The 26,995-nt window shown below is 35.7% G+C and overlaps 1 long non-coding RNA gene and 1 pseudogene across 2 annotated transcripts in view; one reads left to right on the top strand and one right to left on the bottom strand.

The window, feature by feature from the left end:
• The window catches only part of LOC110255836, a 222,520-nt gene continuing 195,744 nt past the window's right edge, over positions 220–26,995 (bottom strand). The window contains exons 2-3 of the long non-coding RNA XR_002336712.1: positions 3,061–3,327; positions 220–1,138 (exon numbers count right to left, since the gene is read on the bottom strand). This is a non-coding gene — a long non-coding RNA (uncharacterized LOC110255836). The remainder of the gene's footprint in view (positions 1,139–3,060; positions 3,328–26,995) is intronic.
• LOC100625735 lies at positions 18,250–18,840 on the top strand (annotated as a pseudogene). Its single transcript, XR_002336711.1, has one exon. The product of XR_002336711.1 is annotated as a U4/U6.U5 small nuclear ribonucleoprotein 27 kDa protein pseudogene (transcript).

Below are 26,995 nucleotides of genomic sequence, written 5' to 3'. Positions count from 1 at the left end.
ATTCTAGAGTAATATATATAATCTTCATACTCAAAAATATAAGCAACAAATAAAAATAATTTCAAAAAATTACTGATTTAAGTAAACCAATTGAGCTCTTGGTCTACCTTCCACATGATAATTTCCTAAAATTTAGAAAAAAAAAAATTTTACTCCTCCACTCACTTCCAAGTGATGAAAGAAAAAAAAAACCAACACACATCAAAAGTCAAACATCATTTAAGGTACAAAAATGTTGATAATTTACAAAGGTAAATATATTTTTTCCTTTATTAATTACAACTATTTACATAGCAATAACAAAGCAGCTATCAGAAGGCAGCAGGGATTGCAATGGGGTATAACTCATAAAGTTGCACACATAATCGTATATACATCCTCAAGCAACTGTCGAAAACACTGAATCTCTTACATTGCAAATCGTAAATTGTTTCCCTCTCTCTTCTCCTTCCTCTTCCTCTCCTTCTCCCTCTCTCTCTCTGTCTCTTTTTCTGCTCTGGCTTTCAGATGAATTCCCTTAGATTCTCTTTTTACAAAATTGGAGAGTATTTCAGGTAGTGATCTGCATTTTTGACATTTTCAGATATTTAAATTTCTAGACTAATTAAAACTTCATGTTCACATATAGCCTAAAATTTCTCCCTCAAGCCCAGCTCAGACTGAATCAGCATCTGATAGCCTGAACCCTGTGAAGTGCAAGGGGATAATGCCTTTTTTGTTTGTTTGTTTTTCCTTAATTTCCACTCATTTGTCATGCTCTCTTTTGGTGTCTCAGGATCAGGGAATTCTGATGATGGTGAAGAGGATGCCGTGAGAAAAAGAGGGCAAAGTTCTTTTTATTTGATGTTCATTGTAGTTGCCCTTTGGCTGCTGAGTATCCTTTGCTATTTCTAGCCTCCAAATGCCAGTTCTTTCATGGGTTTCATTTCTAGTTTTCTTGGGTGTATCCATCCCACTGAAGCTTTTTCTTTCTGATGAGTGCTGTCCAGTCCAAGCTATATTCCTGTGATCACTGCTTTGCTCCTTTTCCTGATGGTACTCTACCTGTTATTTTCTTTCCCTGGGGGTCTGGGTGAAGTTCTTTTAAGACACTGCAGTCTTAGATACCTTCCACCATATGACAACATGCATTCTTGCCCTGTATACAGAAAAATGTAATTTGAAAACTACTTACCTCTCTCTTCCAGCCATGTCATTGCCAGCTCTTCCAGCCTGCCTGAGACCTCTGCACATTTCCAAGTAAAAGGTGGAGTCTTTTCTTTGCTCCTCAGACTGCAGGAGTATACAGAGCATGCCTCTTTCTAATGTTCAAGTGCTCCATACATATCAGGGTACAGAGGTGGCCATCTGCAGAGTATGATGCTAATCTACATTCTTGCAACAATCCTGTCTTTCTAAATGTGCTCGCTTGTGCCTTCATTTAATTCTGGGGGAATGGGAATGCATCACATTCACCACAAAAAGGGATAGAGAAATTCCCCAAAACTCTTAGGAATTTTTATCAAAGAATATATTTGATTAATGTCTAGCTTTCTCTTTTATACTCTAGAAAGAAAGATGGAACTGTCATTTGTGTCAATTAGAATGCATTCCTCAATTAGTAATCAAATTCCTGACCAATCGTGACTTTGAAGGTAGTATTTGAATTTATTTCATCATTTTGCAGGAAGTCTGAGAAGTTTAGGAAAGCTCCTAATGAACTCTATGAAATTCTTCCAAAGGGCTTAGTTGCAGTTGAGCTTTAGCTTTATTTTAAAATACTCTATTCAACAATGGTAAAAGTTTATGACCTGGAATCTTGCAAAGAAACCATGTTCCAAGTTATTTTGTTCATTATATGTTTGTTTGAGGAATATGATAAGAATTAAAGATTATATAAGGATATGTCCTACAGAAAATCTAGGTATAGTAGAGAGGACTTTATGCATATGATTTTATTACAATATGAATGTGTAAAAATATAGACTGTAAAAATTTAAAAGAATATATGAAAATATCAAATTATCTAATCATGTATATCTCCAATTCACTCCTTTTTTCCCTTTACTGTGAGAAGTGATAAAAGAATTTCTCCATGTCATAAAAACTGAAAAATAGGACACATTTTCAAAGAGAGGGAATAAAAATAAAAATGTCAGAGGACATCAAGTTGATTATCAGCTCAACTGGATTGTTTCTTATATCTGGGTCACATTTCAGTGCATGCAGTTAGCTGCCAGATGCATTTCTGGGTTTCTACATGTACACATATTTTTAAACATAAAACTGCATCATCGTGTGACATCCATAACACTTCTCTATAAAATCTGCAATGGTTTTTCCAATGGCAAACTATAAGGTACTAAGCTATAATAAAAGTATACAAACCACAGGCTACTTTACATTTTAAATAATTGTTTTGTCTGAAATGTTACTACTGCCTTTCCTTAAGGTTTCCTTAGTTACTGAACAAAATGTTTGGAAATTCAATTTATGATCCCCTTCATTAAAAATACCATATATAAGAAAGAAAAGGTATGCAGAGTTAAATTCTAAAAGTCATTCTGGGACAGAGACTGGCATGCTGGGTATTTACGGGGAGGGCCAATGGGATCAGCAGTGCAGAGGGAGGGGAAACAAGGAGATAGGTAGGGAGAAGCTGGGATGCGATGGAGGGACTATAACAGTCTCTTCTAACTCACAGACAATTTGCCACCACAATGGCCTTTCAGATTTGTCCTGCACCAGGCTTTTTACCCCCAAACAAGAAGAGGTATGTCCCTAGGGAAGGAAGTACCTGGCCAGTGAAGCTGATCCTGGAAGGCCAGAGTGAAGGCTCTCTGATGACACAATTCCCAGTAACTGTGCCCAAACAGCTATCTCTGAAGCAGTATTGGAGCAGTGCATTTCAGTCTAAGGAGCTACGTTTATTATTTGATTGAGTTGGGCAGCACATTCTTTCCCCTGCTTCCCGCAGCTTTTTGACACCGAAGTTGTTAGTAAGGGGATTTACGTTGCAGGGAAACCAACACAGACTAGTGAACCACTTTGGCAACATCAACAGTTGGAAAACTCACTGACCTGAGGTGAAGGGGCTGGATGAATGGGTTACAACTGGAGCAGAAGAGGGCTGGTAGTCTTGGGTGAAGAACAGGAGCGCCACCTCACAGCAGCTTGTAAGGGATCCAACTGTGAGGAGAGATACACTGACCTCTCTCTCTGCAAGCTCTGAGCTGCCAGTGCATCCAAATGACTGAACCCAATGAAGAACAGGGCAAGACACTGACATTGGCTTAAAAATCAGCTTCCTGAAGCTCAGAGCTACACATCAAGTGGTGGAGCACGAACCTGGAAAGGCAGATAGAGAGTGTTCAATGTACATTTCCCACCTGTGAAATCCAAGATTTCTAATCTCTATCACAATAGCATCTGTGTCCATAATAAGCTTAGGACATTGAATAATAGATGAGGTAGTCCATAAATATATGGTTAATTAATCTTTAATCATTGAGAAAAGAAGCAATCTTTTTTTTTTTCTTTTTAAACATTTTATGGAATGTGGTGACCTCAACACATTTGCTCAAGTTTCCTGAGACTGTTCATAGCACTACAGGAAAAAATACTTTCAAAGGCTCCTCTGACACAGCAGAAAAAAATCCGCTTTTGAATATCCCTGTACTGTCGAATCTCATCCACCTGTTTCTCAACTTAATATCAGGTTTTCCCTCAAAATGAAGAATATAAAGCAAATGATTTCTCCAGCCTGTGGAAGAAGAAAACTTTTACAGGAAATGAAACAAAACAGGGAAAAAAATCATATAATGCAATGATACTGAATTTCTGCAAATAAAACACAGTCAAACTAAAATTAAAGGGAAAACTATAGGCTGCATTAACATTGACAACAGATTCAAATCCAAGTAATTGCTGTAACTATATAAGAAAAACCACTGGGACATAGTTGGTGATGCATCACTTATTACTATTGCCATTGATTATAATTTATTTAACGCTTTCTATGTGCCATATCCTGTGCTAAAATTGAGTTTAGTCCTCAAAACCATGTTTTCCTCAAAATACCATTATTACATCCATTTTAGCAGGGAGGAAATTGAAGCACTGGGAATTTAATTAAATTGCTGACATTCCTATGCTTAGGTAGAGTTGGGACTTGAAACCAGATCTTGCTGGAAGTTCCTATGGTGTCACCGGGGGTTAAGAACCAGACATTGTTTCTGTGAGGATGAAGGAGTTTGATCCCTGGCCTTGCTAAGTGGGTTAAGGATCTGGCATTGCCACAATCTGTGGTGTAGGTTGCAGATGCAACTGGGATCTGGTGTTGCTGTGGCTCTAGCATAGGCCCCAGCTGCAGCTCGGATTTGACCCCTGGCCCAGGAAATTCCATATGTCGCAGGTGCTGCTTTAAAAAGAAAAAGAAAACAAAAACAAAAATAAAAAGCTCTGGCCTGACAATTACATTTCACATTATATAAATAAGATATAGATCAATATACTTAACCAATAAGTAGAAACATGGAAACATGTTCATTTTCACTAAGTGCTGCAGAAACTTAGTTAATTACCATACTATCTGAATGTATTATACATCTATTAAATTACCAACACTTTCTTTTCTAAAAGAATCACCATTGCAGGTTAGGCGGCAGTGAAAATTATAGTCACAAAATAAATACAGTAACACTTCTAGAAGGCAAACCAGCAGAATACATCAGAAACTTTGTTCAAAACCTTTGCTTCTGTGACCACTCACCTGATACATATATAGGTGAGGAAATGACAAAGGGGCAAGAGAGAAACTTATATTATCTGAGTGATTCTCTTGACCTGCTTTATTTGACTCCATGTACTGAGATTTCTTAATGTGCTAGAATCCTGTAGTTTTAAGAGATTAAATTTAAATTTTTTTTTTAATTTTTTTTTTTTTGCTATTTCTTTGGGCCGCTCCCACGGCATATGGAGGTTCCCAGGCTAGGGGTCGAATCGGAGCTGTAGCCACCGGCCTACGCCAGAGCCACAGCAACGCGGGATCCGAGCCGCGTCTGCAACCTACACCACAGCTCACGGCAACGCCGGATCCTTAACCCACTGAGCAAGGGCAGGGACCGAACCCGCAACCTCATGGTTCCTAGTCGGATTCGTTAACCACTGCGCCACAACGGGAACTCCCAAAATTTTATTTTTTTAATATTTAACTCTATGTAAATGACTTATCATTCTAATTAAAAACAGAAAAATAAATAAATATTTTTTAGTTCTTTGAGTCCTGAACTCTTTCTTTCTTTCTTTTTTCTTTCTCTCTTTCTTTTTAGGGCCACACTGAGCACACTGAGACACCTGGAAGTTCCCAGGCTAGGAACTGAATCAGAGCTACAGCCGCCAGCCTACGCCACAGCCACAGCAACAGCAACATGGGATCTGGTCACATTTGTGACCTACACCACAGCTCATGGCAACACCGGATCCTTAACCCACTGAGCAAGGCCAGGGATCAAACTCACATCCTCATGGATACTAGCTGGGTTCTTAACCCACTGAGCCACAACAGGAACTCCTGAACTTTGAAGGACAATGCTACACCACCAAGGGAGAGAACTCGGAAAGCACATATTTAACTGCCTGCCTAAGGGTTTAAGGCATTTCTGAAGCTTACTGGAAGTAAAAATTTTATCAACCTCTTTCCTGTGAAAATATTTCTCAAATTTCTCTTGAATGTCTTATCTGAATTTGATAATCTGATTGTAATGTCTAATCCATATACCCTGTATAGGTTTCTTTACAAAATCTTTCTGAGAGGAAATAATTTTTTTCATACATAACTCTTGGTGGCTTGAATATACATTACTGGAAACATTGATTCATTATGAGAGTTCTATGGTCTAGAAGAAGGTGAAAAAACAAGTATGACATCTGCTTCATAAAGTTTGCACTATAACCATAGAGACAGATATTAATCAAGTCACACAAATAAATCTAAAATATCAACTGTGATAATGGCTATAAAAGTGGAATGCTTCTAGACCATATGGTAATGAAAATTAATTAATATAATCAATGAGGTCAAAGAAGCCTCTACTTTTACTGGTGAGTTGGTTGAAATAATTGATTATTCTCTAAGTCAAATTTAACTCTGCTCCAATCCTATGGTCAGATTGGCAGGGATTTTAGTTTGCCAGGTTCCTTGGATTTACCCTTCATCTAATAAGAACCCCAAATCCATTCCTTTATGGGATTCTGTTACTTCTTAGAAGCACTTACAGGGATATAGGCAAGGATCTACACTTCTTGAGTTAATTGAAATCCTGTGTCCTTGACTGTCTTGATCAAAATAACCCTATATTGAGGGAAACTGTTACAAATTCTCATGATTCTTTAGTTTTCAAGACCTAGAGACTTCCTTATTATGAAAAATGTATTACTTACTCTTTTAATATTTAGATTTTATTCAATAAAATCACTTAATTGCATGCTGTGCCTAAACCACTCTTTTCCATTGGGATGGAGGCAGGAATGGAGGAAGAGATTAAGACAAATTTCACTTCTAATTTCCTTACACCTTTCCTTCTGTTTATGGGAAGCAGTGAGGGTAAAACATACATAGATATTTCAATAAATTATTTTGTGACAAGTTCATCAACATTGATTCTAAAAATATATCTCAGGCCTATAATATGCTAAAAACTACTGAAAAATCTTTGTACAACACTGAATGAAGCAAAAGAATCTCGGTTCTGTTAGAACTTAGATTTCGGTGAGAAAGACGGTTTATGCTTTTAGAAGCTGACCAAAAGTTGAAACTACTTCACCACATTATCAGAAATAATAAGTAGTATAATGGCTAAATATTTTTTGAGGACATCTTGTAAAAGCCAGTGAGTTGTCTGCAACAGAATTAGAACTTGGTTTTTGTTTATGAACTTATTTAAAATGTAATTTATTTGACTTCTAATTGACTTTCCATTTGTTAGTCTTCCTTTTGTTATTAAAACTAGTAATTGCTTTCCTCTTCTATTTAGTTGTGGCCAATCTGCTCTCTCTTTCAAATGTTTGCTTTGTTTTTTAATTGGTTGCTTGATTCCCATCAGCTTTCAGGAGGGTTGGTTTTAGTTACATTTGTGTTTTGGAGCTGAATAGAGGAAGCTTGTTAAAACAAAAAAACAAACACTTTAAAATTCAACTTAAAAAATTAAATCATTTCTGCTCTAGTTTAAACTTTTATTTTCTTTCTCCTTCATTTGTCTTTGTTTACATATTGATTAAAATTCCTTCTTCATTTTTCTTCTCTATTTTTTGCTGTTATCAACAAATGCACCACTTTCCCTAGCAAGACACAAATTAATGAAATCCTTCCCATTCATTGCCTATACCATCTTTGTCCATATGTAAACAAAACAATTCCTTGAAAAGTATTGTCAAATAAAACAGAGCAAAGTTCAGGCAGTTATGTAAATCCTATTTGGATGGGCATGAAACAAGTAAAGAATTTGACTCCTTTGTCAAAGCAGAAGTGTGGTTTGAACTGACTGAACCTACCCTAGAACTAAAGTTACTTAGAATTTTATGATGCGGGAAGATATCTGTAAGAAACTGGGTGAATCCATTCAAATCAAGTACCAGTATAAGTAAAGGTAAAGCTTATGGTGAATTAGTAAGTATCCTTGTGCATTAAGATCAGTACGTTTAAAAGACAATTTTTTCCCTCTATTTCCTGATGAAAATGTTTGTTGACTTTTGATAGCTTATTTGCTTTTCTGTATTTCCAATTAGACATGACCTCTATGCAGACAGAAACCATATTTTTTCCCTTTTTAACCCCAATATATTACATATTACCTGGTACATTGCAGGTTTTCATTAAATTTTGATAACTCAAGGGACAGTGACAGTGACAGCCACATCTCCACAGGATATGAGCAAATAAAAGGGGCATTTGAGGGGGAATTGTAGGAAAATAATAATAAAGTTAATTTACAGAACTATATATCAAAGGGATAAATCAGGAGTTCCCATTGTGGCTCAGTGGTAATGAATCCAACTGGTATCCATGAGGACAGGGGTGGATTCCTGACCTCCCTCAGTGGGTTAAGGAACCAGCATTGCAGTTAGCTGTGGTGTAGGCCATAGATGCAGCTTGGAACCCCACTTGCTGTGGCTGTGGCATAGGCCAGCAGCTTTAGCTCTGATTTGATCCCTAGCCTGGGAATTTCCATATGCTGTGGGTATGGCCCTAAAAAGACAAACAAACAAAAGATGATAAATCAAAATCTCTTTATAGAATATCATTTGGGGTATTGCTGGGCTTTACAAGGTTTACAAGACAGTGGCATTGACAGCCTTCTGTAAACCTCAACAGAAGTGTGGTTGCTGGTCACTGGTGATGTTCTGTCCTGGATAAAAGAGTTAGGGGATGCTCCCCATGGGAATCTGCACTTCCCTTGAAAACACCTGAGAAAGGAATTTCAAAGGCAGAAGAAAATAACAATAAATCATTTGCTATAAAAAAGTACTATTTTTTAAAACATTTGGTCTAACTTAAAACATAGGGAAATTAGCATGTTATGAGCTGCAAAAAGCCAATCTATACAAGGACACAGAAGGACACACAGGTATTTATTTTAGAAACAAGTATTCACAATTCTAAAAAGGCTGTGTCACCACAATTGAACTCCTCAGGTGCCAAGTCCAGGCTTTATAGCTTGTTCTTGCCTTCACCTGGAGAGGTATGAACTGCAGGAGAGGAGAAAGGCACATCCAAAACACTATTTGAATAACAAAATGAATGTGTTGGAAAGCACTTCCTTTCTAATCCCAGCATGAAGAATGCACAGTGGCTTTGTGCCTCGCTTTTGTTACAGAAACACCTATCCCAGTAGTATCAATTTCAAGAACTCTAAACCAGAAGACTGCTCTTGTTCTGCCAGTGGAAGGAGAGACTCACAAAAAGTAACAGGAATCAAATGGCCTGCTTCTGTGAATCTGATCCTGCTTCAGGCAAGATAACAGGGAGAATGCTGACATCCATGATGAAAGTCTGGTGAACAAAGGCTCTCAAGAGTATGATTTATGGGAGTTGAGACTGTTAAGGTGCCTGTCCTCATTCAGTCACACAACTGAGATGGGAAAGTCTTATTCTTTCCTAAAGTTTCTGGAGGAAAAAAAAAAAAAGTGTTTGAGAAAGCAAATATAAAGGTATCCACTGTTCAGGTGAGTTTCTTTGGTTGAGAGAAGAATGGGGACTTCACACAAAATATTCAGAATCGCATCAAATGTGAGAAGAAATACACTTTATTGTGGTTCAGCTACTTTTCCCCTCACTGCTCTAGGAAGCCAGCCTGCCTGCAGGAAGGAATCCTGCTTTATCCTCTTGCATGTAGTAAGGAATATGTGCCCTAATAGGCCAAGTCTTGTGAGGGTGCAGCCGTGCCTGTGGCAAGGATGAAAATGTGGGGAATGGTGGAAACGAGGAGGTAAACTTGTCTAATTCTTAGTTTGCTGATGGAAAGCCCATCCTTGCCATGTTCTCAAGCCATAGCGTACTGATAAGTGTTTGTCAGAAATGAAGTTAAAAGAAAAAAAGGAAAGGAAAAAAACCACCATAGTTTTAAAAAAATAAAGAAAATTTTTATCTCTGTCTGTCTGCTTTTTGTGTCCTTGTCTCATGTTTAAGGACTCTGGAGGAGAGTTATTCTCAAGTTATGAGGACAAGGAAAATGTGAAGTTCAGCATGTCATATTAACTTGCAACTGTTCTCAAAGTTCTTGACGCAATGCAAAGTAGCAAGTAACTATGGTAACACATCTAAGTTTCTAATACAATTCTGGGCATCAAAAACACAAGTTTGAAGGTTTCAGACAAAAGATAAAATGTGACCATTTATAATGACTTGAGAAGGAATCTAACACCTCAAAGAAACATGGCCATCCTAAAACAATAACTCCTGTTCTTAACTGTATTTCTATTTTATTCTATGACTTTTATAGTTATAACAACCATCAATGACAAAGGGACACAATTCTACTTTAAAATATTAGGAAAGAAAAGAATATGGGAGTAAGTGTAGACACATATAACACTGAAGTATTTATTACTATATTTATTATGGTTTACGTATATATTTACATGTAAGCATAGATTAGCTTGTTGGCAAAAGTAGGGTAATAACATGTAGTAATAAACCACTTCCCATCAGCATATCACACCTTGCATTTCTCTTGACATTCAATGGCAAATGGTAAATGACCTTCTTTCAAAGCAACTTTGCCTTCTTATATAATAAAATAACTTTTTAAATGTTTACATTATATCTATTATGAAAAAGGCAAAATATGAATAAAACATAGAAAAATAACACATTAATGTATATGATATGCCATATTACCTTCTCTTTGATATAAAGTTAGTTTGAATGTTTTCAAAACATTGCTATTAATTTATATCAATCTTCTATCTCAGTTTTTATAAGTTAAACTTTTCTTGCACTCCAATTTTTTTTCCAATAGAAATAGGAAAAATGTTTTTCCTGTTTATCCTTTAAAAATTGAAGTTATCTCTATATATTCCTTTTTTTTTTTCCTTAGGGCTGCACACCCTTGGCACATGGATGTTTCCAGGCTAGGGTTTGAATCAAATTGGAGCAACAGCCACCAGCCTACGCCACAGCCACAGCAACGTGGGATCCAAGCCGCGTCTGTGACCTACACCACAGCTTACGGCAATGAAGGATCCTTAACCCACTGGGCAAGGCCAGGGATCGAACCCGCATCCTCATGCGGGTTCATTAACCACTGAGCCACGAAGGGAACGCCTATATATGCTTACTTAGGAAAGTATCTTTGGGGTTCCCCTTTGCCCACCTTCCCTAGCATATTGACTGACCTCATCAGGGTCAAGAGACGGCACTTTTGACCTCCTCATTCTGTCTTTTCTCCATGTCTTAGAGGATACATTTTTCCAATGCAAAGATGTTTATAATGAAAATAGAGTCAGCATTAGTCCATTTTAAGAAGTCTACATCAGTGTTTTCATATTTGCACAGAAGTATTGATAACCCTCAAATACACAATTAACTAAAATCTTAATCATCATATCAAGAATCCTACAGTACTAACACAGCCATCAGAAAACCTGTATTTCAGCAAGAATCTTTGACTTCTTTTTGTCATCTGTGAAATGAGAAGTTATGGCTCTCTATGTCTCTCTGCCTCTTCTCTCTCTCTCTCTGTAGCCAATATCTTTAGAAAACACCCTTCTTACATTAACAGGTGAGCATGCCCAAAGAGAACTCCATAAACTTACTCTAAACTTCTTCACAGCTAGAAAAAGGTATGTCTCATAGGCTCTGTCAAGTACACATATGTATAAAACACATCAGTGTGAAAAGCAAAATATGGGGATGAAATTAATACAATTTAGAAACTAATTTTATAGCAAAACTCTTAGACCAATCAACTCATGTTTACATATTTACTAATAGTCTTTTTTTTTTTTTTTTAGGTCATGCCCACAGCATGATATGTGGAAGTTCATGGGTCAGGGATGAAACTTGCACCACAGCAGTGGGCCTAGCTATTGCCCTGACAATGCCAGATCCTTAACCTGCCAAGCCACAAGAGAACTCCTATTTACTACTTAGTCTTACCATATTTCCCCAAACCCCTTCTAGGTGATTACTGGAAGGACTTGGGGTAAATTATCTGCATCAATAAAAAGTCCATAATAATATTTTTCAAGGGTGAAAATATGCATATTTGGAAAAGAAGGGGGAGAAGTAAAAATTTTATCTTTTTCTATTATAACTTCTGATCCCTTTATGGCATTTTTGTTCTTCATTGCAGGAATCTGGACTCTAATCTTCATAGGTTTTTAAATTCAAAGCATTAATGTTTACAACGGTTTATATAACGAGATCATGAAACTGCAACTTAGTTAATTCAGAGATTCAGGCTTCTCAAATCATTGGATAAATAGGCAAAGATAGGCAGATTGAATGTACAGATATATACATATAGATAGATACACAGATACATAGATATTTATCTGCACATACACAGTCACCCCTTGGTATTTGTGGGAGATTGGTTTCAGGGTCAACCACAGATACAAAATCTGAGGATGCATAAGTCCCATAGTCTGCTGTTCATATCCATGCTTCCACATCCACATTTTCAACTTCAGATCATGCTATACTGCAGTATTTTTGAAAAACATCTGTATAAGTGGTCTACACAGAGTTTAAACCCACTGTTCCCAAAATATTGGGATAGGAAAAATTTCCCTTCCCCTTTCCTTTATATGTTTTTGTTTAGTTGATGATAAAAATGAGGCAGATTAACAGGAGAAAGTTGAATTTAATTTCATATTTATGGAAACCTCACATACATGAGAGTTTCAGATAAAAAAAGTAAAATGAGGGATGTATGTCATCCCGAACTAAAAGATGGGATGGGGCCTGGGGCTTTCGAGCACGGGAGGGTCATTCACACATAAGAAAATTAGATATTTGTTCTGCCATATAGATGGGCCACTTATATAAAATTTATCTCTGGTAACAATTCTTTTTCTGAAAAAAAAAAATCTCCAATTTAAATTTTCCCAGGTAGTTAAGGAAAGGGCAGTAATTTCTTTTGAGTGTCAATTGCCTTTAGCTCAAAATAATCTAAATGCCAAAGTGGCACATCTTAAGGAGACCTGTTCTGAACATTATTCCTATCTCTTGATGATAGATGGATGGATAGATAGATAGATAGATAGATAGATGAAAAATATATAGAAGACAATCACAACCACTTAAAAGTAGGGCTACTAAAGGCTCATGTTCCTAAACAATGAATGACCAGACCACACTACCAGTTACAGAACACATACTAAAATATACATTTCAAGGGGAAAAAGCATATAGCATAGAGTGCAAAATGGAGAAAGAATGCCTGAAACAAGTTACTGAAACAAGGACTATCCATCTAACCAGATTTCATTCTTTCTTTGTTAAACTTTATAACTCATCTATTTAAGAGTTTTCCTAGTACCCTGCTTTATTACATAGCTCTGCTGGTGATTAGTAATTTAACAATTTAATCTATATATTAGAGACTGAATAAATGGTATGTAGCCATGGCACAAAAAGATGTATGTGGAGATCTGAACTCTGAAATGTTAAAATGTTATCTCTGTTAGGTTGAGTAAGTATGCATATACATATATGTATAAAGCTTCTTGTACCATTCTTTTTTATGTGTGTGTCTTTTTGCCCTTTCTAGGGCTGCTCCCACAGCATATGGAGGTTCCCAGGCTAGGCGTCTAATCAGAGCTGCAGCCGCTGGCCTACACCAGAGGCACAGCAACACGGGATCCAAGTCGCATCTGCAACCTACACCACAGCTCACGGCAACACTGGATCCTTAACCCACTGAGCAAGGCCAGGGACCAAACCCGCAACTTCATTGTTCCTAGCTGGATTCGTTAACCACTGAGCCACGACAGGAACTCCTTCTTGTGCCATTTATATTTTAATAAACTTTATTTTTCAGTACAGTTTAGATTGACAGAAAAATGCAAAGATAGTACAAAGAGTCCCATACATGCTGTACCACTTTTCTGCATTATTAGCATCTTACATTAGCATGTTACATCTGCTACTATTAATAGTAATAATATTAGCTAAAGTCCATATTCTATTCAGATTTCCTTGTTTTTTTATATATAATTTTTTTTCTATTCCATGAGTCTACCTGGGACACCAGTTTGTATTTAGTTGTTGAGTAACATTCTAGATGGCCCAGAGTTCAGCCCTAGGTTGTAGGGTATCTATGTGTGTGGCTATGCGTTAAATTAGTTACTCTGCTTAAGGGTCTCCACTGATCATCCTAGTAAGGCACTCATAGCCTTATACTGGGAGAGTAACATCACCTCCACTCCAGAGTTCATCTGGATAGCCACTTTATCTGAGCAAAACATAGGCAAATCCTAGTATGGAAAAATTTTTAATAGTCTAGAACAGCCTCAGTAAAGCATGGTTTTTTGTTTGTTTTTGTTTGTTTGTTTTTTAACAGCGGACAGCTGTATTTCTTCTCAGAAACATATTGTTGCTATTTGAAATTTAGGAAAAATAGTTATTCCCTCAAGAATTAGATTTTTGAACACCTACGGCCTGGGATATACAGAATATGCTATCTCTTGAACTATTACTTGCTATTGCTTATATGAATGTGATTGATTATATCTTTCTGCTATAATTTTCTCCACTTTGTCTTTTATAAAACAATTGCTTTATACTAGAGAATAAATGCTCATTATTTAATTAATTAATTAATTAATTTTTTATTTGCTTCTTAGAGCCACTCCTGCAGCATATATGGAAATTCCAGGATGGGGGGCAAATCAGAGCTGCAGGTGCCAGCCTATACTGCAGCCACAGTAACACAGGATCCAAACTGTGTCTGTGACCTACACTTCAGTTGAAGACAATGCCGGATCCCTAACCCACTGAGTAAGGCCAGGGATTGAACCCACATCCTCATGGATACTAGTTGAGCTCATTACCGCTGAGTCACAATGGGACTCCCAGTGGTCATTATTTTAAATATTGCCTTGCTTCAACCTCATCTATGTTGCACTTGACATCTTATTTTTAATAAATAATCATTTTATGATACTTTGGTTATATTCTTTCCATTACCATTTTTTTTTAAAGTTTCTTAGTAGAAAAATAAAGGGCAAAAAGAAGCTATCTAGTTTGGGTAGGTTTATTATTTGGAAAATGGGCTGTTTAGGAAAAAGAAAAGATTAAATAAATAAATATTAAAAAAGAAAAAGAAAATATAAAAAGCTTATAAAGTTTAAATCTATAGATTACAGACTTTATTTACAAAATCAGCAATAAATTTGTGCTATATTACCATATAAATTTTAAGTATATATAACTATTATATGTATTATGAGATTTCTACATAAACATAAATCCTAAATTCTAAGTAAGCATGTTTATCCTGGTTATCACCATGAAGAGATTTGGTAATTTTGGTATATCCATGTTGAAACATCAGCTATACATACAAGTGATGAAAATTCATTCAGCATCTTCCAGTTTTATATCTTATATTGTCCTATTAGAATGGGTCTATGCATATACTATCTTGAGATGTTGAGAAAGGGGCTCTAGAATAGAATATCTCCCTGTGTAAATATTTTAATATACCTAGTATTTTAATACCAAGGGCTTTTTTATTACTAAATTTAATGACAATTATTAAAATATTTTGTACTTTAGATGAACTCAGGTATATATGGAATATGGCATTTAAAATGTTTTAATACACCCAAAACTTTTTTTTAATTTTATTTTTTTAGGGCTGCACCTGAGGCATATGGAGGTTCCCGGGCTAGGGGTCCAGTCGGGGCTATAGCTGTCAGCCTACACCACAGCCACAGCAATGCCAGATTCAAGCCATGTCTGTGACCTACACCACAGCTCACAGCAACACCCAGATCCTTAACACACTGAGTGGGGCCAGGAATCAAACCTGCAACCTCATGGTTCCTAGTCTGATTCGTTTCCGCTGAGCCACAATGGGAAATCCCAAAACTTTTTAAATGTGTTAAATTATTAAATGATCACACAAATTAAATTTTAAAAAGTAAATGATTGAATAAAACATTTAAAAAATATTTCATCTACTCGTTTGAAGTGCCTCTAATTCACCAACGCTCATTATTATATTTGAAGTGCCCCACCAACAATTTTGCCAGAAAAAAAAAGAATGTAAAAGAAGACAATGTCACTAGCAATTTTCAATAATCACAGAATCACAGTTTCTTTTTAAAAATGAACTTGAAATTCTTTGATTTTGATGCAAAAATCAACCATGCTAAATACAGGTATGCTAATATTTTCACTACTCTGTATTTATTCAGCTTGACAGTGTTTAATATTAGAGAGCTCTGAAATCCATTTGTCTTTCATTGAAAGTTCACTGGTTTTGTCACAGACAGAGGACAGATCATCTTTGTTTGTGCCTGTGCCCATGATGCTGACACAGGAACTCAACCAAGAGTTCAGTGCCAGCTTTTTTACCAGTCAGCTTGCTAAGCAGCATATGTCTGAATTGTACTGCTTGGATAGTTCTGAATATTCAAGCTGTAAACCCTTAAGGCAAGGATTATATCCATGGGAAACTGCATAATACAGAATGCTTTACCAACACATAGTAATCCATAACGGAATGCCCAAAAATGGAAACCAACTTGGTTTATGCACTTGACATACAAAGAAAGAAATAAACCCCCAATGCATTTTGTCTATTCATTTTTCCGGGCCTCTTTTTTTTCCTTCATCTTCTCTTAGAAAAAATCTACTTAAATCCCCATTTCATCGTCTCATATAAATTCTGATCAGATACAGAGATTTGTTATACGTTGAGCACAAGTTAACCTTTATTTTTAGACTTCCTGAGACTATATTATACCGTTCAGAAAACCATACAGAAGGACAAAAGAGAGCTGAGTAATTGTTAGTTAATTAAATATCTTATCACAGTATGTGTCAGTCCAGAGTTCCAGGGAGATAAATAATTATGACACATTCCTAAGTCTAGAAAATATGACCAAATGACTTTACATCCAAATCTGAGGGAAATATGGTTCAGCCTTAATGTGGTATGTCCTGTCAAGGGCACTATCTTTTAATGTAGTTTTAGTAGATTTTAGTGAGTTTATTGCAAAAGCAAACGAAAGTATGTTTTTTATTAACTTCTGGAGAATGACTTTTAAAACAACTTTTATTATAGAAACCATTGTTATCTTTTTCAATGAACTGAACTCTCAGGGTATAGATGGAGATAGGAGAATTTCATTATTTGTAAGAGCAAAAGAAACCTAAATGCCCACTCATCATTGTGTTGGTTGCTTCACTTCACCTGCCCATTTCTGTGGTCCTTTCCCTCATTTAAGCTGACCTTATGTTACCAATAAGGTGCGATGCTAAAGCCACCACAGGCAGAGGTTTGCTCTTTTCTCTGAGCTTTTTTCTTTCAGTTATGGTATTTCCATTACTTTTCAAAATGGTTAGCATCTGGTAATAATGCTTTTTCTTTCACTGCCCAAGTTCTGGTGAGTCAGAGAATAAAGTGATACAAGAGAATATCTCACTTCCTCTCTAAATCATATTTCAGTTCTCAATTGATACTTTCAGATTTCTGGGATTCTAAAAGATATTAACTATATAGATGGTATTAGATGCTGTGTTAGCAACTTGATGATATCTGTCCCATTTAATAGCTTTGCACAATGATTTTTATGAAAAAAAAAAATCCCTTCTCTTCACATCTGTTGTCTCAGATGTTTCCCATGTCTCAGGGCATGGGTAAAAACAAACCCCAGAAGTGTCTTCAAGAACAGATGATATATATGGCCTATAATTCATCTCCTGTAACAGTGTTGATCTATCCAAAAATACCACGTAATTGTTGCATAACTAAGAATGCAACGACTCATTCCTAGAATCTAGCCTTTATTCCCTGTGAAACCAACTCCTATGTCAATGCTAGCCGACCAGATTTTGTAAATGTACTTCAGAAAATGAATAGATAGAGTGAACATACGATTGACTACTTCACTTGGGAGGGAAATCCCAGTCTACCCAGATTTCTGTTTTCTCTCCTTGGAAGAATACAATTTTCTCAATTTATGCTTTTATGTTCTTTTCAAATTATAAGCATATCTTTTATATGCCTTATACAGTTGTACTAATATTAAAGAATAAAATGTTTAAAAATTAAATGTATGAAATTTATGCTACAGTTTAAAATTTAGTTTCAGAAACAAGAGGGGAAATGCTACTATCTTGTTCTAACATTTTCAGAAACTCTCAGAATTTCATTTTCACTGCACTTCATGAACCCCATAGTATTTACATTAACACATGGCTTGATATTTTATTCTATGTGGCTAGGTAATTTCTCAGCACCTTCTGCCATGCACACAAAATTTCTTCACGTCCACATACGGTCCATTCTCCCCTCCTGCCTTACAATAAAGGTTTCTGAGCTGACTTCCTTTACTCTATATTCAACCCAGCACATACTGTCATTTCTGAGCCACAGCCAAAGAATGTGCCAGTTGAGTGTCAACCACTGAATTTAACCAGGTAATAGAATAAAATTGAGAGAGGTTTAAAAAAAAATCATATGGAGTCAAAACATGCACAACAGATGCAATTAAAATATTTGAAATTGGGTGTGAGGTGGAAGAGGGCTCCGAATGGGTCTCAGCAGCAGCCGCTCCCCGCGGAGAGAGCATAGGTAGGTAGGCGGTCCCCGTCCACATCCTGGGAGAGAGAACTAAGGCGCCAAGAAAAGTCCCGGTCCCAAAAGCGAGATCTGAGAAGGAGCCGCTCTCGTTGCCCCCACAGAAGACGTTCCAGGTCTCCAAGGCGACATAGATCCACATCTCCCTCCCCTTCTCGACTGAAAGAAAGAAGAGACGAAGAGAAGAAAGAAACAAAAGAAATAAAGAGCAAAGAACGTCAGATTACTGAGGAAGACTTAGAGGGCAAAACAGAGGAAGAAATAGAAATGATGAAGTTAATGGGATTTGCCTCCTTTGACTCTACAAAAGGAAAAAATGTGGATGGCTCTGTAAATGCCTATGCCATAAATGTGTCTCAGAAGAGGAAGTATAGGCACTACAGGAATCGAAAAGGTGGATTTAACAGACCTTTGGATTTCATTGCATGAGAATTGGAATGCTGAAGAATGATGTTTTCCCCTCATCTTGATCAGAGCTGTGGATTTTGTATTTTGTATTTAATGTTCATCAAAAACAGGATCACAGTCCTTCCTCCTTGTAAAGTGAGAAAATTTTATTTATGATGTGTGTAGTTCACTTACCCTGCCTCAAAAAAAGAAGGTTAGGAGTTCCCGTCGTGGCGCAGTGGTTAACGAATCCGACTAGGAACCTTGAGGTTGCGGGTTTGGTCCCTGGCCTTGCTCAGTGGCTTAATGATCCAGCGTTGCCGGGAGCTGTGGTGTAGGTTGCAGACGCGGCTTGCATCCAATCCAGCGTGGCTCTGGTGTAGGCTGGCAGCTACAGCTCCGATTGGACCCCTAGCCTGGGAACCTCCAAATGCCGCGGGAGTGGCCTAATAAATAGCAAAAAAAGACAAAAAAAAATTAAACAAAATTAAAAAAGGAGTTTAAATATTACATTTTTTTCCTTTAGGAAATACCGTTTGGGGCAGTCATCAACCGCATTTTTTTGTCCTTATACCTATGGAAGCTGTATATGGTCTCTTCTTGGATGCTCCTTAGGACTTTTTAAAACTCATGAAAGTAATTTGGAAGTAAGTTTCTCAAATTAAGCAATATTTCTAAAAAAAAATAAAATAAAATATTTGCAATTAGTAAAAAATTTTGCATTGTCTTTTTCCAATGAAATGTCTAACACTCTTGACATCAGCTTACCTCATGGCAAAAAACCAACAAGGAACCTCTTATTCTGCAGACATTTCAACTTAACTATGGTCTTTATTTTTTTTAAATGACAATTTTATTTACTTGAGAAATATATTAGCATTCATAAACACTATAAGCAGAATGGTTGAAGACATATTCATAAAAATGGACTATATGCCAGCTTATAAAGCAAATTAACTATATGCTTAAAATAATATGAAGAGAAAAAGAATACAGATATAGGCATGATCATGTTTTTATAGCATCAAAATGACAACCATTCTAAAAGTATCATAAAATTTATGGATGTAAGAGATGAGTAATTGCCTCAACACTGGCAAGTTTCAAATTGATTTAATGGTTGTGATACAAAATAAGGAATGAAAGATATGGAATTCAGGAGGTATCTGATTTAGATCAATGACTATAGCCAAACATTTTGGAAGTTAAAGAAAATAGGAGCAATGAAAGTACTGGTCCAGACCTTCCCATTACCAAATTCAAATGGAATTTATTTGTTGCCTTTGGGCAGTTTCACTTACTTTGCCTGAAATTTCTGAGTTTTTAAAAATATGTCAAATACTGTTGTATTTATCCAATATCTATACCTTTTTTCCTCCTTCATTTAAGGTATCACGATTATGTTTGGTACAAGATTTTCAGTAAGATGGGATGCTCCATTAAATTCCTTCCATCCTGGGTAAAGTTCACTTTCTCAGCTAAGTGAAGAGTGTTTACTTCATTATCCTTTGCCAATGACTGCTTTCAAAGATAGACACATACCCCAAATATAGAGTATTAAAAAGACATTTTATTTGAAGAATGCCACACCCCAAAAAGAGATAGGTAAAAAACATCCCTACTTTCATCTTGCCTTGAATTCAGCAGTGCTATGATTCTTGATGCTGTGACCTCTTCTGCCCATAAAGAAACATGCCTAAAGACAAAGGGCCCAATAGGCAAGAATAGAAGAGGCAGGATGAAATCAACAAGAGAGATCTCTGATGTTTTCTTTGAGTGGCTGCATCTACCCTTAAAATGCCTATCTCAAAACTTACTATAAAGTGAAATGATTATACACCTTAAGTGCTTAAGCCATTTTAATTCGAGTGGTTTTGTTTCCTGCAAGCATCATAAACAACACATATTTAAACTTGCCTCAAAAAAAAATAAAGACTAAATAGGGATTATTATTAGGGTTGTAATGCATAACAGACAAAATTTTACTATACTACGAGGATAGGATACATATATGTCATACAGGGGAAAAAAGCTGAGTTAAGAATAGTTTCATTCATGGAAATATAAGAAATGATGAACTTGAAAACACAGTTTTAAAAGAAGATAAGGAAGATCAAGCAATCACAACTAACAAATATGTCATTACATACTTAAGTGCTGAACAGAAACTTTGTCAAATTTAACTATAGATTTTATTCAACTAGCGTGTTTTTCATTTTAATTTTTTGATGCTTCTTTCAATATATATATTTTTCAAATTATGAATAGACTTTTAATTCATGAATTTAAAAATATTTCAACTTTATAACAGAATCTTTTCTGGTTCCATACACTTTTTAGGATTCTTTGCTCTATTTTCTGTGAAAATGCTTTATGTGACTTTCCATAAGGTCTGCATTGAATATGTAGATGGATTTGAGTAGGATGGGTATTTCAAAATATTAATTCTTTCAATACATGATCATGGACTATCTTTCTCTTTCTTTGTGTCTTCTCCAAGTCCTTTCAACAATGTCCTACAGTTTTCAGTATATAGGTCTTTCACCACTTGGCTATATTTATTCCTAGTATTTTATTCTTTTTAATATAATTATAAGTGGGATTATATCTTAATTTCTCTGACAGTTTGTTATCACAGATAGAAATACAACATATACTTGTATGTTTATTTTGTATCCTGATACTACTCATTTATTAGTTCTAACAGTTTTTAGTAACATTTTTAGAGTTTTCTATGTATAAAATCATGCCACCTGCAAATAATGAGAGTTTTACTTCTTCCTTTTCAATTTGGATGTGTCTTTTATTTCTTTTTCTTACCACATTGCTCTGACTAGGAATTCAAATACTGCATTGAATACAAGTATTCAAAATGGGCATTCTCATCTTCTTCCTGATCTTAGAGGAAAAGCTTTTATCTTTTCATTGTTGAATATGATGTCAGTTGTGGGCATGTCATATATAGCTTTTATTATGTTCAGTTACATTCCCTGAACACCCACTTTATTGGGAGTTGGAATCATAAATGGATGTTGGATTTATCAAAAGCTTTTCCTGAATATACTGAGATAATAATATTCCTTCATTTATTTTATTTATTTTTTACAGCCATACCCACGGTATATGGAAATTCCCAGGCTAGGGGTCGAATTGGAGCTGCAACTGCTTGCCTACTCCACAGCTACAGCATTACAATATCCGAGATATATCCATGAGCTACGGTGCAACCTGCAACAAAGCTGGATCCTTAACCCACTGAGCAAGGTCAGGGATCCAACTTGCAAACTCATAGACTATGTTGAATTCTTAACTCACTGAGCCACAACAGGAACTCCCTCCTTCATTTTGTTAATGTGGTATATCACACTGACTGATTTGCAAATGTTGAATCATCCTTGCAGCCCTGGAATAAATCCTACTTGATCATGGTGTAACATCTTTTGCATGCATTAATTTGGGTTGCTGATATTTTGTTGAGAATTTTTGCATCTAGGTCCATCAGGGATATTGGCCTGTAATTTTCTTTTTTTGTGGTGTCCTTGTCTGGTTTTGGTATAAGTTAGCTGGCCTTGTAAAATTAGTTTGGAATGTTCCTTCCTCTACTATTCTTTATGAAGGATTGGTATTAATTCTTCTTTAAATGTTTAGTAGAATTCACCAGTGAAGCCATCTTGTCCTGGACTTTTGTTTTGGAAAAATTTTCAATTACTGATTCAGTCTCCTTACTAGTAATTGACCTGTTTAGATTTTTTATTTCTTCATGTTTCAGAAGGTTGTATATTTCTAAAAATTTCTCAATTTCTTCTGGGTTTTCCAATTTGTTGGTGTATAATTATTCAGAGTGGAGTTCTCTTGTGGCATAGCAGGTTAAGTGTCTGGCATTGTCACTGCAATTGCTTGGGTTACTGTTGTGGCGTGGGTTTGATCCCTGGTCTGGAACATCCATATTCTGCAGGCATAGCAAAAACAAAAACAAAACTATCCAAAGTATTCTCTTATAATTCTTTGTATTTCTGTGGTATAAATTATGTTTCCTGTTTCTGATTTTATTTATTGAGTCCTTTATCTTTTTTCTTGCTGAGTCTAGCTAAAGATTTCACAACTTTGTTTATATTTTCAAAGCGTTAGCTCATAGTTTGATTATTTTCTATTGTCTTTTTCATCTCACTTTCCATATAATCTTAGTTATTGCTGCTAACTTTGGCTTTTGTTTTTACTTCTTTTTCTAGTTCCATGAGGTATAAAGTTAGGTTCTTTGAGATCTTTTCGTTCTTGATATAGGCATCTGTCACAATGGATTTCCCTGTTAGAAATTCTTTTGCTGCATCCTATAAGTTTTAGGATGTAGTATTTCCATTTTCATTTTTTCTCAAGGTATTTTTTATTTCTTCCTTGACCCATTGCTTATTCATGATAGCTTTGAGCTAGTCAATGTGCATCTATTTCACTCTCTTTACCATAATTAATTTTTTTTCATTTAAGGATAACCTCTCCATATTCCAACTGAACGAATCCTTCAAAAATGTAAATAGGATCATATTCCTCTTTGTGGCACAGAATCTCCCATTGGCTTTCCATCTAAAAACAGTTTAAGGGACATGGCCAGCGACAATCTCTTACTTTCTACTCCTTCCTCTCCTGACTCTGACTTCCATCTTTACCTCTATTACAAATACCATGCCTCAGCCTTTCAAAGTATTTGTGAACACCCTAGTCTTCTTCTCTGATGTTCTCACTCGATATACCTGCATTTCTGCTTCACTCATTTTAGGTTTCTCTGCAAATGACACCAGGGGCATGAGGATGCATAAAACAACATTTGTAGGTGCACACACAGACACACACACAGAAATCACATGCATTAGCCAAACATACACCATACACTCAGTATACATTGATCACATAGTACTCATGCAGACACACATACACTGTGAACACACACCAGACAGCACACAAATACACCTATATCACACATATTCCACCATCCCCTAGTTCTCTTACCCTGGTTTATTTTTTTCTCTACTGATAATCTCTTCATCAATCTATTGTATATATGTGTGTGTGTGTGTGTGTGTGTGTATAGTTAATTTATATATTATCTCCCTCCCTCCAAGGCAATGTAAGTTCTTAAAGTGTAGGCATTTGCCTAGCACTTGCCTTTTCTCCAGTTTTTAGAACAATGCCTGGTATATATAGATGACAATTATTTATTGCCTGAATAAGTGAATCTGATTCTTTCAGAACTGTAGTACATTAGTTATATTATATACCTTTTTATGTAGAGATATTATTTAATTTGATAGATTATGCAAAAATATATTTCCTTTATACAAGATATAATATGTAATCCTGTCAAAATATGTTTATAGGAAGTAAATAAATACAAAGTTTTCAATTTCATATCTATATTATCTTTCATGAGGCTTGATGTTTACATAGTGTTTTAAAGTACTTCTGGGGGTAGCATTATAGAAAATAACATAAACATGTCATTTCTAAAAGTGTGAATCCCATATGGCTTGTTCATTTCAAAAACAAGCAAAATGAAACAGGAATGATTAATTTACAATTTTTTGACAATGATAGTTTTTTTGACTTGTGCATTAAGAAGCATTACTACCTCATACGAAAACTTTTAGCCATTTATCCTTATTCAGTTGATTAAATACATCTTCCCAAATTAAAATGTTTGAGGCTTTCTGAAAAGATGCCTCAATAGGCAGATGGGAAATTGAACTTCAATTCTATATTTCAAGGATCATACTTGAATAGAAACTTTCATGATGATGTTTTATAAAACATTTGTAATTTCCAGTATAAAAATAGGAAAAGTAAAAGAGTGGGTTGTTTGTATTCAAGGTGAGCTCTTCTTAACTATGTTTTTGTTAAAAATAAAATGTTAAGCTGGAATAAGCATCAAAATCATATGTTTCTAGAAGATTATACATCTTTTAAATGCATTGTTTCATTTCTTAAAACAAAGAGATTTTGGAAATGCCTCGATGCTAGCACTATAGTTTTGTGAACTTAACTTTCTTTGAGCAACAGCTTGCTCACCTGTAAAATGTGGCTGTTAGAATATCAATTTTATTCAGTCTATGTGAGTATCAAGTAAAATAAATGTGATACTTTTATGATGAGGGCTGAAAGATAAAAGGAAGTGTCCAAATTAAATGGAAGGGGAAAAATAAAGAAGCAGACATGTTTTATAGAATATAGCCTATAAGAAAAAGTAGAAGTAGAGAGAGCAGTGACATATTTAGAAAACAAAACAAAATGATCAGTGTATAACAAATATATAACAAAATATAATCCCTTTATTTGTGGTTTCATGTCCCAAGATTTATGTAACATTTGATCACCTGCAATCCCAAAATATTAAATGGAAAATTTCAGAAATAATCAATTCATACATTTTCAATTGCATGACATCCAGTGTAGCATGATGTGATCACTTGCTATCTTGCACTGTCCCACCCAGAACTGTGAATCATCCCTTTGTCCAGTAGATGCCACCCACTGGTCAATTAGTAGCGGGGCTCAGTGGTCATATTAACTGTCAGGGTACTGTAGTGTTTGTGATTAAGTAGACCTTAATTTACCTAATAATGACCCCGAACACAAGAATTGCAATACTGGCAATTCAGATAGGCCACAGAGAAGTGTAAAATGATTACTTTAAATATAAAAGAGGTAAAAATTCAAGGACAGAAAAATGTATGCTGAAGTTGATAAGATCTATGATAAGAACAAATCCTCTATTCTTGAAATTGTGAAGAAAGAAAAGGAAATTTGTGCTAGTTTTGCTATTGCACATCAAACTACAAAAGTTATAGCCATACATGATAAACACATACAAAACAGAAGTAGATCCACAGGCACCGAAAACAAACTTATGGTCACCCAAAAAGAAAGGGAAGGGGGTAAATTAGGAGTTTGGGATTAACATATACACACTACTACATATGAAATTGATAGGCATTCCCATTGTGGCTCAGCAGTAATGAACCCAAGGATGTGGGTTCATTCCTGGCTTCACTCAGTGGGTTAAGGATCCAGTGCTGCCATGAGTGTGGTGTAGGTTGCATATGTGGCTTGGATCTGGGGTTGCTGTAGCTGTGGTGTAGGCTGGCAGCTGCAGCTCCAATTCAACCCCTAGCCTGGTAACTTCCATATGTGGTGGGTATGGCCCTAAAAAAGACAACAAAATAAATAAAAAATAATAATAAGATAAAATTGATAACCAGAGTTTCCACTGTGGTGCAACAGGATGCAGGTTTAATCCCCTGCCCAGCACAGTGGGTTGAGGACCCAGGGTTGCCTCAGTTGCAGAGTAGGTGGCAACTGTGACTTGAATCTGAGCCCTAGCCTAGCAACTTCATATGCCACGGGGAGGCCAAAAAATGAATAAAAAAAATAAAACAACCAACAAGAATCTACTGTATAGCATAGGGAACTATACTCAATATTTTGTAACAAGCTATAAGAGAAAAGAATCTGAAATACACACACACACATATAACTGAATCACTTTGCTATATACATGAAACACTGTAACACTGTAAATCAACTATACTTAAAAAGGTTTCTTTTTAAAGATGGAAAAGGGATTGTAGCACAGCTTGGGGATGCTGGGAGTTTAGTTTCAGACCACCACAATAAAATGAATTATCACAATAAATCGTCATATGAATTTTTGGGTTTCCCAGTGTACATAAAAGTCATGTTTACAACACACTCTAGTCTATTATGTGTGCAGAAGCATTATATCTAAAAAAAAAAATGTACATATCTAATTTAAAAAATACTTTTTTGCAAAAAAATGCTAACCATCATCTGAGCTTCAGCAACTCACATTAGTTAACATCAAACAAAGATCACTGATCATGGATCACCACAACTAAGGCAATAATAATGAAAACATTTGAAATTGTAAGAGTTACCAAAATATGATACAGATAAATAAAAATAAAAGCCGTTAAGAAAATGGCACTTGATGCAGGGTTGACACAAACCTGTTATTTGTAAAAAGCACAGTATCTGCGAAGTGTAATAAAATGAAGCGGAGTTAAAAGGTGTGCCTATATACTGGTACAAGACATTTTGATATAGAAAATTTATTCACATAACTTTTATTACAGTATATTATTATAATTGTTTTTATTATAAGTTTCTATTTTCAATCTCTTACTGTACCAAATTTACAAATTAAACTCTATGATAGGTATGGTGGTATAATGTGGGTTGTTGGGTACAGCTGTTATTTATTTGAGGATATTTCCAAATTGTTTCTTCAAGGATGATATTCCTTG

The sequence above is a fragment of the Sus scrofa genome, chromosome 11 (assembly GCF_000003025.6).
Source record: "Sus scrofa isolate TJ Tabasco breed Duroc chromosome 11, Sscrofa11.1, whole genome shotgun sequence".
NCBI classification, from domain to species: domain Eukaryota; kingdom Metazoa; phylum Chordata; class Mammalia; order Artiodactyla; family Suidae; genus Sus; species Sus scrofa.
The sequence above is the reverse complement of the archived record's forward strand: the minus strand, read 5'-3'. Positions and strand labels throughout refer to the sequence as shown.